The sequence below is a fragment of the Rhinatrema bivittatum genome, chromosome 7 (assembly GCF_901001135.1).
Source record: "Rhinatrema bivittatum chromosome 7, aRhiBiv1.1, whole genome shotgun sequence".
Lineage (NCBI taxonomy): Eukaryota > Metazoa > Chordata > Amphibia > Gymnophiona > Rhinatrematidae > Rhinatrema > Rhinatrema bivittatum.
Genome location: NC_042621.1, coordinates 181510805 through 181522913, shown reverse-complemented (window position 1 = coordinate 181522913; position 12109 = coordinate 181510805). Strand labels below are relative to the sequence as shown.

General features: G+C 43.3%; 1 long non-coding RNA gene across 1 annotated transcript in view; it reads left to right on the top strand.

The window, feature by feature from the left end:
• Positions 1-10115: 10115 nt before the first annotated feature.
• Positions 10116-12109, top strand: part of LOC115096145 — a 35738-nt gene continuing 33744 nt past the window's right edge. Inside the window, exon 1 of the long non-coding RNA XR_003857997.1 lies at positions 10116-10495. This is a non-coding gene — a long non-coding RNA (uncharacterized LOC115096145). The remainder of the gene's footprint in view (positions 10496-12109) is intronic.

Sequence of the window (12109 nt, the reverse complement as noted above, 5' to 3'; positions counted from 1 at the left end):
AACCACATAAAAAGCAATCAGCTAGCATCCAAAGGATATATGGCTTCATTTCACTAAGTGTCCATAGTTTATTGTTTGTTTAGTTATGTAAAAACAAATTTACCATTCTAGAATTTTTTTTACATTGAAAGAGATTCCAGTATTTTCCAAAGCCCTGTGCACACAGAATGTTAAAAGACTGGATTTGTTGGAGGCTGTGAAATATTTTGCTAAGGCACCACAAATGTTGTATGCAGAACAGAGTTTACTGTGTGTTTCTGGTTTTAAAGGAAGTTCATACATATTTCAGGTCCCTTTCATCGGGTATTAATTCTATTTGATCTAATACCAATGTAGCTTGGGGAGGGCCATAATGGAAATGGACATGGGGCTTGCAGTCCCATGGGTGCAAACTATCCACCTGACAGGGGTAAGGGTAACTGCTGAAGTTGGTGATGCACCAGAAAATGTGTTGCTGCCATGTGACTCAAGAGCAAGAATTTTGAGATGCTCCAACAGAATTATATCTGACTCTTTCTCTCAGGCTTGTTGGCTTGGAGGGAAAGAGGGGGTCAGACAAGAGGATTCTGGAGAGGGGAAGTGAGAGGAACCTGGGCTGTCGGGAGGGGTGTAGAAGGCAACCACTCAGGGCACCATGCCCCTAAGCAGCTACCAGCTTGGTAGATCATGCTACCCAAAAAGGATCCACCTTCCCCCACAGTGAGCCAAGCCTCTCCCCCCCCCTCCCCAGATAGCTCAGCAACAGGCCTGAGGGGAGAAGGGGGACACAAAGCAGAGAAAGGGCAAAGTGGGGCTTATGGGGATACTATTCGCAGGGGTGGGCAATTCCAGTCCTCGAGGGCCACAAACCTGTCGAGGTTTTAGGATATCCTAATGAATATGCATGACATAGATTTGCATACAACTGAGGCAGAGTGCATGCAAATCTCTCTCATGCATATTCATTAGGGATATCCTGAAAACCAGACTGGTTTGTGGCCCTCGAGGACCGGAACTGCCCACCCCTAAGTTAGAGGATAAGGGAGGGGACCAGGAGCATGCTGGGCAGAAAAAGGAGCAGGAAAGGGGTCCAGGGGCAGAGACCGCACACTATAGTACACTACATGTTTGTTTATTGCCATCCATTCTTGCTAAGGTGGTTTCTGGGGTTTTTTGTGGGGGGGAGGGGGTTATTTCAAAATATTATTCACCTTGCAGCAGCCAGCAGAAAAAGAAGCAGAAATGTTGGACACCAGTAGTGCCAACCCAAGGCCAGGGCAGCATGATGCCAGAACAAGGCCCGAGGCATAGAGGCAGTAGCAATAGAGGTGCAAAGCAAAGCTGTGGCAGTGGTGCCAGGACTGAGAAAAGGATGTTTCAGCCTGCATCACCTGAAAGGAAAAAAAATTAAGTGAGACCATAGGAGTCCCTGTGCCAGATGAAGTGAAATCTGAAGTAACAGCTCCAGCCTGCAACGAGGAGCAGGGCCCCTCCGAGTTGAGAGGGAACAAAGCAAGCGGTGGTGGGAAGATGCACAGCACGCCAAGAACGCTATTAGTTGCAGCTTGAGCACACTTTCTCCCCTCTCACTTCTTCTGCGACTGCATGGGCTGCCTAAAGGAAAAAGTAGGAAGCTGATTGCTATTGTTGCAATGGAGGAACAATCGTGCTTTAGAGAGAGCAGGAAAATAGCTGGCAGAGGATTCCTGCAATAAACTGGCAACCTGCCTGGACCCTGCCGATGGCGTTTCAGGTTGATGGTGCACAGCACATCCCTCTTGTAAGTTAGTGGTGCCTGTACCCCACTGTTCCCTGTGGATGCTATGCTCCTGATCCACCGAACTGCAGCTCATTTTCAAAAGGGAAACTCCACATGGAATTTTCCTTTGGAAAATATGTCTGGTCCCGTATGTGCTGAAATTACATGTGGAGATTTGATTATACTTAATTTCCCTCCTGCAACCTGTCTCTGCCCATTTTTTGGGCAGATAAAAGTACGTGCACTATACACGTGCACACGGTCTTTTACCCACAGAGAGTGCGAGGCCAATAATCAGACCACAATTTTCTACAGGAAAACACGAGTTTACCTGCATAAATTGCTTTCATTATTGCCATTAAAGCTTTTTAAGAAGCCTTTGTCACTATCAAATGATTATCCATACACAATTGCTTTAGTGGCAAACACACTTCTTAAAAAACATAAATGCAAAATATCTTGCAAAATATACAACCTCCCCCCCCAAAAAAGGTGCTAAATCTCATTACTGCAGCCCATTCATTCATTCATTCATTCACATAGGAGACCTCCCTGAAGCTAGCAGTACGTGCTTGATTACCTGCAGAAGGTTGCACCTACTCCTTTCACCATTAACTGGAAATGTCAACTTTCTGTCTCCCTCATTTTACCTTTTCCATACTGAGCAGATGAGCCCATATACTTCCATACCAAACCATTGTTTGCAAACCTGGAGGCCTAAGTGCCTCTAGTTTGACCTGCTGTTCATGGTGAACACCCATTGACCTGTGACATTCTGCAAAGACTATCTAACCATAGCTACACTCCCCTGGGTTGTGGTGTTAACCCTTATGTATTTCAGGCATAATGGAATAAAACCAGACCTCTTTTAAGGCCTACATTGCCCTCTTTAAAGCTGTGTACGAGAAGAGCCAGACTAACAGCAATCCATCATCTTACATGCATTCAGTATTACTGCTCTGCAATTTGAATATTATACTTGCACATTTATCCTTTATTAATAAATTGTCAATGATCCATTTTTCCTTTTGCACCCAATGAATTTTCTTTCAGGTCTATGCAATGGTATATTTATGCCTGATAACTGATCCCTTATCACCTGTGTGACTTAAGGCAAGACAATCTATCACAGCTTTGCCCTGGGGATATTTATTCCATTAATTACTTAGACCAAATTGAAGAGGGGGATGGCTAGGAATTATCTAAGACAATTCTTTGGCAGTAGCTCCAATTAATATTATATCTGTAATATCAATTGCATGCCGTTAAGGATAAAAGGTCTGTTTTTATACATTGAATGCTGAAGCCGGTAATCACTCCTGGGAACTATTTCGTGTAGTGGCGCAGCTCACCAGAACTTCTAAGTGTGCTACATCTAGTTCAAATGATGCTAGTCTTGTACTAAATCCTGAGACATTTGCCAACTTTTTTCAAACAAAGGTCGCAAATCTTGTGGTGAACTTGAATTCTCTCTTGACCTTTTTCTTCATTGAGACAGGGAACTCGAAAGTAAGATGAGACACCTTTACTTTTGTGTCACAAAATGAAAATTCTAGTGCAATAAAATCTATGAATGTAGCTAATTGCCCTGTAAGCCTATGTGATACAATTGTATTATAAACCATGGAGGATGGTATTTCCGCTCCTTTGGCTAAATTAGTCAATCCATGGCTCAGGAAAGGCAGTTGCCTACTTCGTTTAAAAGTGCCTCAATCTGAATGTTATTAAAAAAAAGTCCAATTTAGATCAAGCAAACCCATGTAATTATCCTCCAATCTCTTCTATCTTCTTTGTTCCAAAGTTGATAGAGGCATCTGTATTTAAAGTGCTTCACGTTTATTTTAAAAATTTATAACATTGGGGATTCTTTTCAATTAGGATTTTGTCGAAACTTCAGTACAAATGCGCTGATGATTTCGAGCTTGGACAATTTTTGGCATGGGCTTGGTAACAGCACTGAATTTATCCTAGTTGTGTGAGATGGATCAGATGCCTTTGATACCCTTGATTATGATGTTTTGCTTAATTCATTAGCTGAAATTGGAATATTTGGTGTGGTGTTGGTTTGATTTCAATCCTATCTTACAGTCAGGTATCAACAGGTTAGATGTAATTCATTGACCTCACCTTGGTTCCCATTGTTACAGGAGTTTAGCTAGAGTTGGCACTCTCCACCACTTTCTGTAACATATATCTACTCCCAATCTGTACACTTCTTAGAGGACTTGGATTACAGCACAGAATGTATGCCAGCGGCATTCAGTTTGTCTTTCCTATAAAGTCTAATGTAAAAACTGCTATACGGTTAATCATTATCTATTTGAAAGCCATTCAGTTATGACTAACAACAAATTAGCATTAAATCTAGAAAAAAATGAAATTATTAAAATTGGAATCACAATGAAAAAAGTCCAGAAGAAGTGCAAACAAAAAATTAGTATAAGATTAAAACATTGCATACAAGGCTTTATGAATATCACTTAATTACCCAATACAGTATGGACAGAAAAACCTTAAAATTAATTAAATTAATAGACTTGGACCATCATAACACCCCACGGATGGTGAATTTAAATTTCAAAAATTCAGTATTTTAACCGCTAAGGGTCTTAAATAATCATCGGTCCATCGGTGACAATCCTTTTTAACACCACCATTTTTTTTTAATTTTTTAAAAATGTTTATAAAAATAATATACTTCTTCACAAAAATGTTCGGCAAACTCAAGCCCGACATAATATCACATTTTGGATGTCTGCTTCAGGGGCTTCCAATTCATGCTTTAAACTAACAGAGAGAATATATATTTGCTTTAGTGTGACGCCAAATATCTCACTTTTGTGCCAATACAAGGTTTCTCTGAAATAAGAAATTTAAAAGTAAAAAATCAAATGCATTATATCACGAGTCAGTAATATGTAACAACGGAGAAACGCTTAATAACCACAGGGAATTTTTCATGCGCATCAGCCACTGTAAAACACTTACTAGACGCCAGGGACTTTCATGCACGTCAGCCATCGTAGGAACAAATTGCTGACATTCCTCCTTTCTTTATACATACCTAACACACATGATGTCTAGTGACGTATAAAGATGTCAGACGACATGGAGATACTGAAAAATATATACAAAATAAATTGAATCAATTTCTTTGTTCAAACCGAGTGGTGTCACTGTTTTCAAAAGGTAGATCCATCTCTGCTCTTGTAGTAAACGTTTTTTGACTCGGTTCCCGCCTCTCCAATGCGATGGTACAACTTCCAAATCAGTCCACTTAATGTCTTCAAATGTGTGGTTATATACATGATTGTATGCCCATACAATTGATGGAATATAGGTATGACCAAATGTATGATTAAAACTCGTCTTACTGAACATAGGAGCTGTCTTAAGACTTGCAAAATAGAAGCTTCCTTAGTCTCTCATTTCATGGAATTCAACCACACATTTGAAGACATTAAGAGGACTGTTTTGGACATTGTACCAATGCATTGGAGAGGTGAGGACCATCTGCTGGCTGGCTGGTTGTGTCTGGTGAGGTCTTAGAAAACACAGCATGCATGCAAATGAGCAGTCTCAGGTTACCTCAGTAGGGCTCCCTCTTTGTGCTTCTCACTGACACTGCAGGAATCCTCTCCTGGATGATCATGGTGCAGCAGCTGCTGCGGCAGGCCAGGCCGCTGATCTCTCCTTCACCACTGAATGCTGTCTGTCTGCCGCTGATCTTCCCTCCTCCGTGCAAAGCATTCCTCTTTGCTCTTCAGGAATCCCACCGCGGCTGATCCTTGTGCTTTTACCACTGCCTAAAACAGGCTCCTGCTAATCTTCCTGCCTCCACAAATACCCTTTATTTTTCCCTGACTGGCCCACCGGAGCATGCCCAAAACCCCCATAGGCCAATCCACCCCTGATCAGATAAGTTTATTTATTTATTTATTTATTTATTTATTTATTTATTTATTTATTTATAACTTTTCTATACCGAAGTTCAAATAACAGAGTTAATTATCACTCCGGTTTACATTGCAACCATAAAAAACAGTGAATAGTCTAAATGTAACTGTTAGCTACACGGAGTGTGATGATGCCAATAGTTTGTACTGTTCAAGAACTTTGACTCTTTTGTGCAAATTTCCTTTTCACAGATATTCTTGTGTTGGTGGACAAAGATGAAAGGTAATCAGGAGTTATTCTTTTGTTGAGATATGTCTATGTACTCCTTTCTTTCTTTTATTCTGACTCTTTCTCTCTTTTTATCTGTTTCAATATATGTAAGTATTGTGTTGCAGTACTGGGTCTCATGAAGTGTGCACACTTAACAATGATTCAGAATATTAGTGCAGTCTTTTCCTCTGAAAGTACTTAAGGGTGCATTTCTGGGGCACATCCGATGTGGCTGCTCAAAGTGCTTAAGGGTGCATATCTGGGAGACTTGGTAACGTAGGTGGCTAGCGTTACTGCTAGTGTGGTTGCGACCTCATTGGGGATTGATGCTCTCGCTGACCCTCAATGTCCTCCTGTGATGTCTCCACCGACAGTGGTCCTCTCCCGAAACAAAAACTCCCTATACTTTAAATAAAAGATTAGCATATTTCTTCCAACGATTAGGGATTTCTTCTAGCAACTAGGGATGTGTAGAGGAAAAAAATGTGTTTCATTTTTAGGTTCGTTTTTGGGAGTATTTTTCCCACGAGTTTTGGTTCATGGAATGTTTGATTCATTTCATTTGTGTGAAAAAAATGAATCAAACATTTAAAAAAGAAAAATAACACCCAAAAATGACGAAAAAGCAAAAACAGGGCCTCACCTAACAGGGCCTCCAGCCCATCCCACCTATCCAAAAAAATTCCAGAGCCAGGATCCCCCTGGCTCCCACTTACCCAGTCGGGTGGGGATCCATTGGTGAGGCCTAGCCCAATCCAAAGCCTCGGTCTTGTATAGGCCAAGAATGCAGTAGGTCGCCGCAAACTCAGCCTCAGCCTACTCAAGGCCAACCCCAAGGCTGGAGTCCAGACCCAGGCCTGTCACTGCGGCCCAGCATGGAGGACAGATTCCAATGCCAGGGCCTTGGCCTGAACGCCGGGTCCTGACACGTGGGCCTTGGCCTAGGCTGGAGCCTGGACTCAGGTCCGACATTGTGACCTGGCCTGGAGGCTAGGTCACGACGCCTGGGCATCCTAAACCAGAACTCAGAACAAGGCCCAACGAAGCAACCCAGCCTGGAGTCTGGGTTCTGTTGCCAGGTCCTGATGCCGGCCCTCAGCCTAGGCCAGAGTCTTGACCCAAACCCAACATTGCATCCCAGCCTGGAGTTTGGGTCCTGATGCCAGGGACTCAGTCAAGACCTAGACCTGATGCCTGGGCCTGTTGCCTGTGACCCAGCCTTGAGGCAGGACCCCAATGCCAGGGCCTCAGCCTGGACCCAGGCCCAACATGTTGGTCCAGCCCAGAGTCCGGGTCCTGATGCCGGGGTCTCAGCCTATACTCAGGCTCAACACTGCAATCTGGCCTGGAAGCCATGGCCTGGTGTGAAACCTGAGTTACAATGCCAGGGTCTTGGCTGGACCTAGGCCTTAGTCCAGACACAGGCCCGATGCCAGAGCCTAGGCCTCGAAGCAAGTCAATGAGGGTTACACCAGATTTAAATAACTCCAGCGCATTCACCCAGTGGGTGGCGCCATTTTGATTTATGGCACTGCCATACATTTCCGTACATCAGAATGGCATTTGCTGGGGTGAATGTGCCGGAGTTAACTCTGGTGTGACCCCAGCAGACAACGTCAGTTGAAGAAGAAAGAAGAGACTGACAGAAATGCTTTGAGGCCTGGGGCAGTCTGGGTCTGGTGGTGCCACAGGAAAATGAATTATCTTACTATTTTTTTTACCAATAGAAGCCTCCTGTTTTATGACATAACTTGATCATCCTTCTGAGTGTGTTCTGGGGTGGGCAGCAATCTTCCATCTGTCAGTTAATGACTAGCACTAAACTGTTATAACCCACTGTCAACTTCAGTCTTAGTATCATTTCTTAATGTATGTTTTAGCTGTTTCATGCATGTGTGCTGCAAGGTACAGTGATAAACTTAGTTTAACTTTGTTATGCAGTGAAACAGGGAGGGGCTGGGGGGTTGGGGACAGTAGTAAACGGTGTGAAGTAATCACATTGACAATTTCAGCAGACTCACCAGAGGCAATGATTGCCTGGGTTTATCTATTTTTATTTCTTGTGTCCAGTAATGTGTAATTCACAATCGGCTAAATTTTAAAAGCCGTGTGCACGGTAAAACTCAGGGTTACGCCCATTTTCAAAAGGGCCCGGCCATGCGCGTAACCCCCAGTACGCACAGAAGCGCCAGGCGATTGAAAAGGGGCAAGTTGGAAGTGGGGTCTGGGTGGGGGGAGGGACAGGCCAGGAGGTGGGCCAGGACAGCGCCATTAGATGCTGTCCCGGGAAGCATGAGCCAGCAGGCAGCCAGGGCACGGAGTTTACTTATGCTCCGGAAGAGCAGTAAGTATAAAAATAAAAAAAATTGGGGATAGATAGGGATAGTTTAGGTGTTGAGGAAGAGAGGGGAAGAGGGAGGAAGGATAGGGTTAGGGAGAGGGATCTGGGGAAGCTCTACTCGCATCGCCACGCATAATTAAAAAAAAATCAACCCCCACCTTCGCGCATGGAGGAGGCGACCCGCCCGCACATGCGGGCAGGTGGATAATAAAATCCAGCACGCATGTGCATGCGGGAATCCTATTTTATAACATGCGTGCGCCGACGCACACATGTTATAAAAAGCTGCGTCCATGAGCGCACGCCGTGAACCGCATGCACATGGACGTCCTCACGCGGGCTTTAAAATCCACCCCAATGTTTGTTCTGCTTCAAGGAAATAAAAAAATATGACAAATTAAACTTAAATTTAATTTTACGAAGGTCCCTTGATGTAAGAATATAGGTTGTCACAAACTTTTCATGCTATAGCACTGCTTTTGCTCAGAATAGATTGTTTATGTGATTCAGGGTGCTGGCTTTCTTTCCTCTCCAATATTAACAGTGACAAAATATATTATAAAGTCTAAGTCTCTTTTTACAGTTTCTTATTATTTACAGAAAATGCAAAAAAAAAAATATTATGATACCATTCAGCCTGTCCAGCATTGCTATCATCTTCCTTCTTAAGGAAAAAGATGCCAGGCTGATCTCAAACTCCAATTTCACAGATTTACAAATATGAATCAAATATTTACAATTTTTCTTCCTCGTTCTGCTAGCCCAAGTCTAAATCTGCATCTCATCTGTTTTTTTACTGTTAACTGTCACTATCTTATCTCTTGAGAACTCTTCACTCCCACACAATCTCATTTACAACAGAGACCTAAATGACTTCTCAGTGTTCTTTTAAGCTTCAAAGTGGCATTAGCAGTCTTTGAGAAGAAGCTGCCAAGCATGTCTGCTCCTGAGCAGTGTCCACGTGTCTCTCTCAAAGATGCTCTCAGAAAACACTTTTTCTCCAAAAAGATATCCCTACTCCCCCTCTGACATCACTAAAGATAGTCCCAGAGGCACTTCAAACTGATACTTAGGGTGCAATAAACCATTGAAAACCTCTCCACTTTGAAGGTCAGTAACAAGTAAGGAATTTTAATGCACTTTATAGTGGTCATTTGGGTCCCAATTACTTTAACCTGGCCAAATTATTAGCTGACTTGAGGTGTCCTTCCATCAGCCTCGTTACCTTGTTTCCTCCCACAGCTTCATCATGAAGAGACTTGGAAAACCATCAAACGCTTGAATCACAGAAACAGGAGAGAGCAAAAATCCAGACTGGATTCACAAAAATTCCAGAGTAGAGTCAAAGTATATAATACATTTTAACTGACATTTTTTCTCCCAAACTTTGTAGAGCGACTATTTTTAAGGCGTAACATGAAGTTTTGTTGTTTTTTTAACCCTTTCATTGTCCAGATATATGCAAAAGTGCCTCCATTTTTCCCAAAATTAAAACACTGTTTTCCCCTCAAGTTTCCCAAAAAGGACTTTTAATATTCCCTCAGATGCCTCTAATTTTTTTAATCTCCCTTTCCCTATTTTGACACTTTTAATGCCTTTATTGAGCCATACAAGAATGCCACCAATCTAAGCATTTTTAGTCCTCAAAACTCACAACTAGGGCCAGACTACAGGTGTAGGACATTCACACACAAACACCCTCCAGATGATCCCTGTATTCATTTTGACTCATTTTGGGCTCTTTTAGCAGTTTTGAGCAATTTTATCACCCTGGCCACCATTTTGAATCTGTGGCATTGAGACTCATGTGGGATCCTCCTTAGGGGTCTCTAACCTCAATTCGGTGGGGGGGGTCATTTTATTTTATTTCATTTTTGCTTATTTTTACCTTTAAAAATTGGCACAATTGACCCGCCCCCTCTGGGAACAGGAAAGGACATCAGACTTCCTCCCTGACCGGAGCTGCCTTGGCCTTACTTCCTGTAAGAATCCAGAGAGTTTCCCAGGTTTCCCAATGCTTGATTTATGCCTCCTGCAAACAGTGGCAGCTTTCTCAAGACTACCACTGTGAAAGTGAAAGTAATCGCTGCAGTCTGAAGCCTGCTTCTTTCTCTCTCTACATTGGGAGGGAACTGCTGATTTCCCTGATGGCACCTAAACAGCTTACAGCCCTCCTGATTGCACGCTTGGAGGAGACGAGAAGAAGCTTGACATAGCCCAGAACTGCTCTCTCTTCCTCAGCAGCCAAGGTAAGAAAAATATATTTTTCTGGTCACACTGCCTTCTCCTCCCCCAGCACCTTAGAGCAGGGGGAGGAGCTAACAGTGGAGCAGGCAGCCAATGTTCTACCAGTCTCAGATGCTTCTTGCTTGATGCTGCCTATGCTTGTGGTTTTCATCCTGTGAAAAAAAAAAATCTCTTAAGTGAAACCCCCATCCCCAGGTGCGGATTGCTACCCAATCGGGCCATAAAAGTATTTGTTTTTACTCTTCAGGTCTGGAACCTTCCCTGGCTAGCTTGCACACTGACTCTTCCTTACAGAGCCTGGATCCTTTGTCAAGTGCGGGGGTCGGGATTACTCCCAAGGTCCCGAGTGGTAAGGGTGGCTCCCATATGTCCTTGTCCTTATCACTGAGGAAAGGGGTACTTGTATGTCCCAGTGTGTGCTGTAGGTGCAAAATAAAGTTACTGGAGTCACGGGGTTAGTTTCCAAATACATCTTTACTGTGAAAATGTATAAAGATGGCACAACACTGATCCACAGCACCATAGAATCTTCTCTTTTACAGGCTCTTCTTCAATATGTTCAGGAATATTGGCTGCCAGAGCCAGGGGAACTTCTATCCTCCAGGGCTTTGGAAAAATAGAGTCCCTGGGTGGGCATGGTACCCTTAGGCTGGACAGAAACACCCCTTCCAACTGGCAAGGATACAATATTACTGTCTCTGCAAGAGAGATAAACTCTCTCTCTCCCCAAGGGTTAGAAGTGCTGGATGGGTGTCTTCACAGATATTAGGCTTGGCCTTTCACTCACAGTTAGTTGGTTTCAATATTTCTCTGTTTCTGATGCAGTCCATGTTCTTTCTGTTGTGATCCCTGATGGGAGGAATTCCCTGCAGCAGGATTCTCTGTGCTCCAGTCAGGATGAAAGGGCAATCAGAACTTCCTCTTGGATCTTGAAATTAATCTTTCCATGTACAACCACTGGGGAGACCATGTTGAGAGAGAGGGAGAGAACTTAGCCATAATACCCTCACCCTAGATAGGTATTTATATTTCTATGGGAGGCCCACTTAGTAACTCGAGGTGAGGTTTAGGTATTAGTGTATGGGGTTATGGCCACTTTGACATTCAATGTGAGATATACGAACAAAACAGTGTTCTCTTGTGAAGATTTGATGACCCTTGGAGTGAGGAAACTCACCCAAAGATGAGATTTGTGCAGTGTTCTCTCAACCTAGCTTGATGGACTCTCTACCTGGGTAACAACAAGCTAGGATGAGAGAACACTGCACAAATCTCATCTTTGGGTGAGTCCGAGGTCATCAAATCTTCACAAGAGAACACTGTTCTGTTCATACATCTCACATTGAATGTCAAAGTGGCCCCTAACCCCCCACACTAATACCTAAACCTCACCTCGAGTTACTAGGTGGGCCTCCCATACAGATATAAATACCTATCTAGGGTGAGGATATCATGGCTAGGTTTTCTCTCTCTCTCCCTCTCTCTCTCCCTCTCCCTCCCAGGCTGGTGCTCTGGGAGAGTCAAACAGGCCTGGTAAACCCAGCCCACCCTCAACTCCTCCTCTTTTTCAGATTTGCATCACACCATACAATATGGTGTGATCACATGCGATAAGC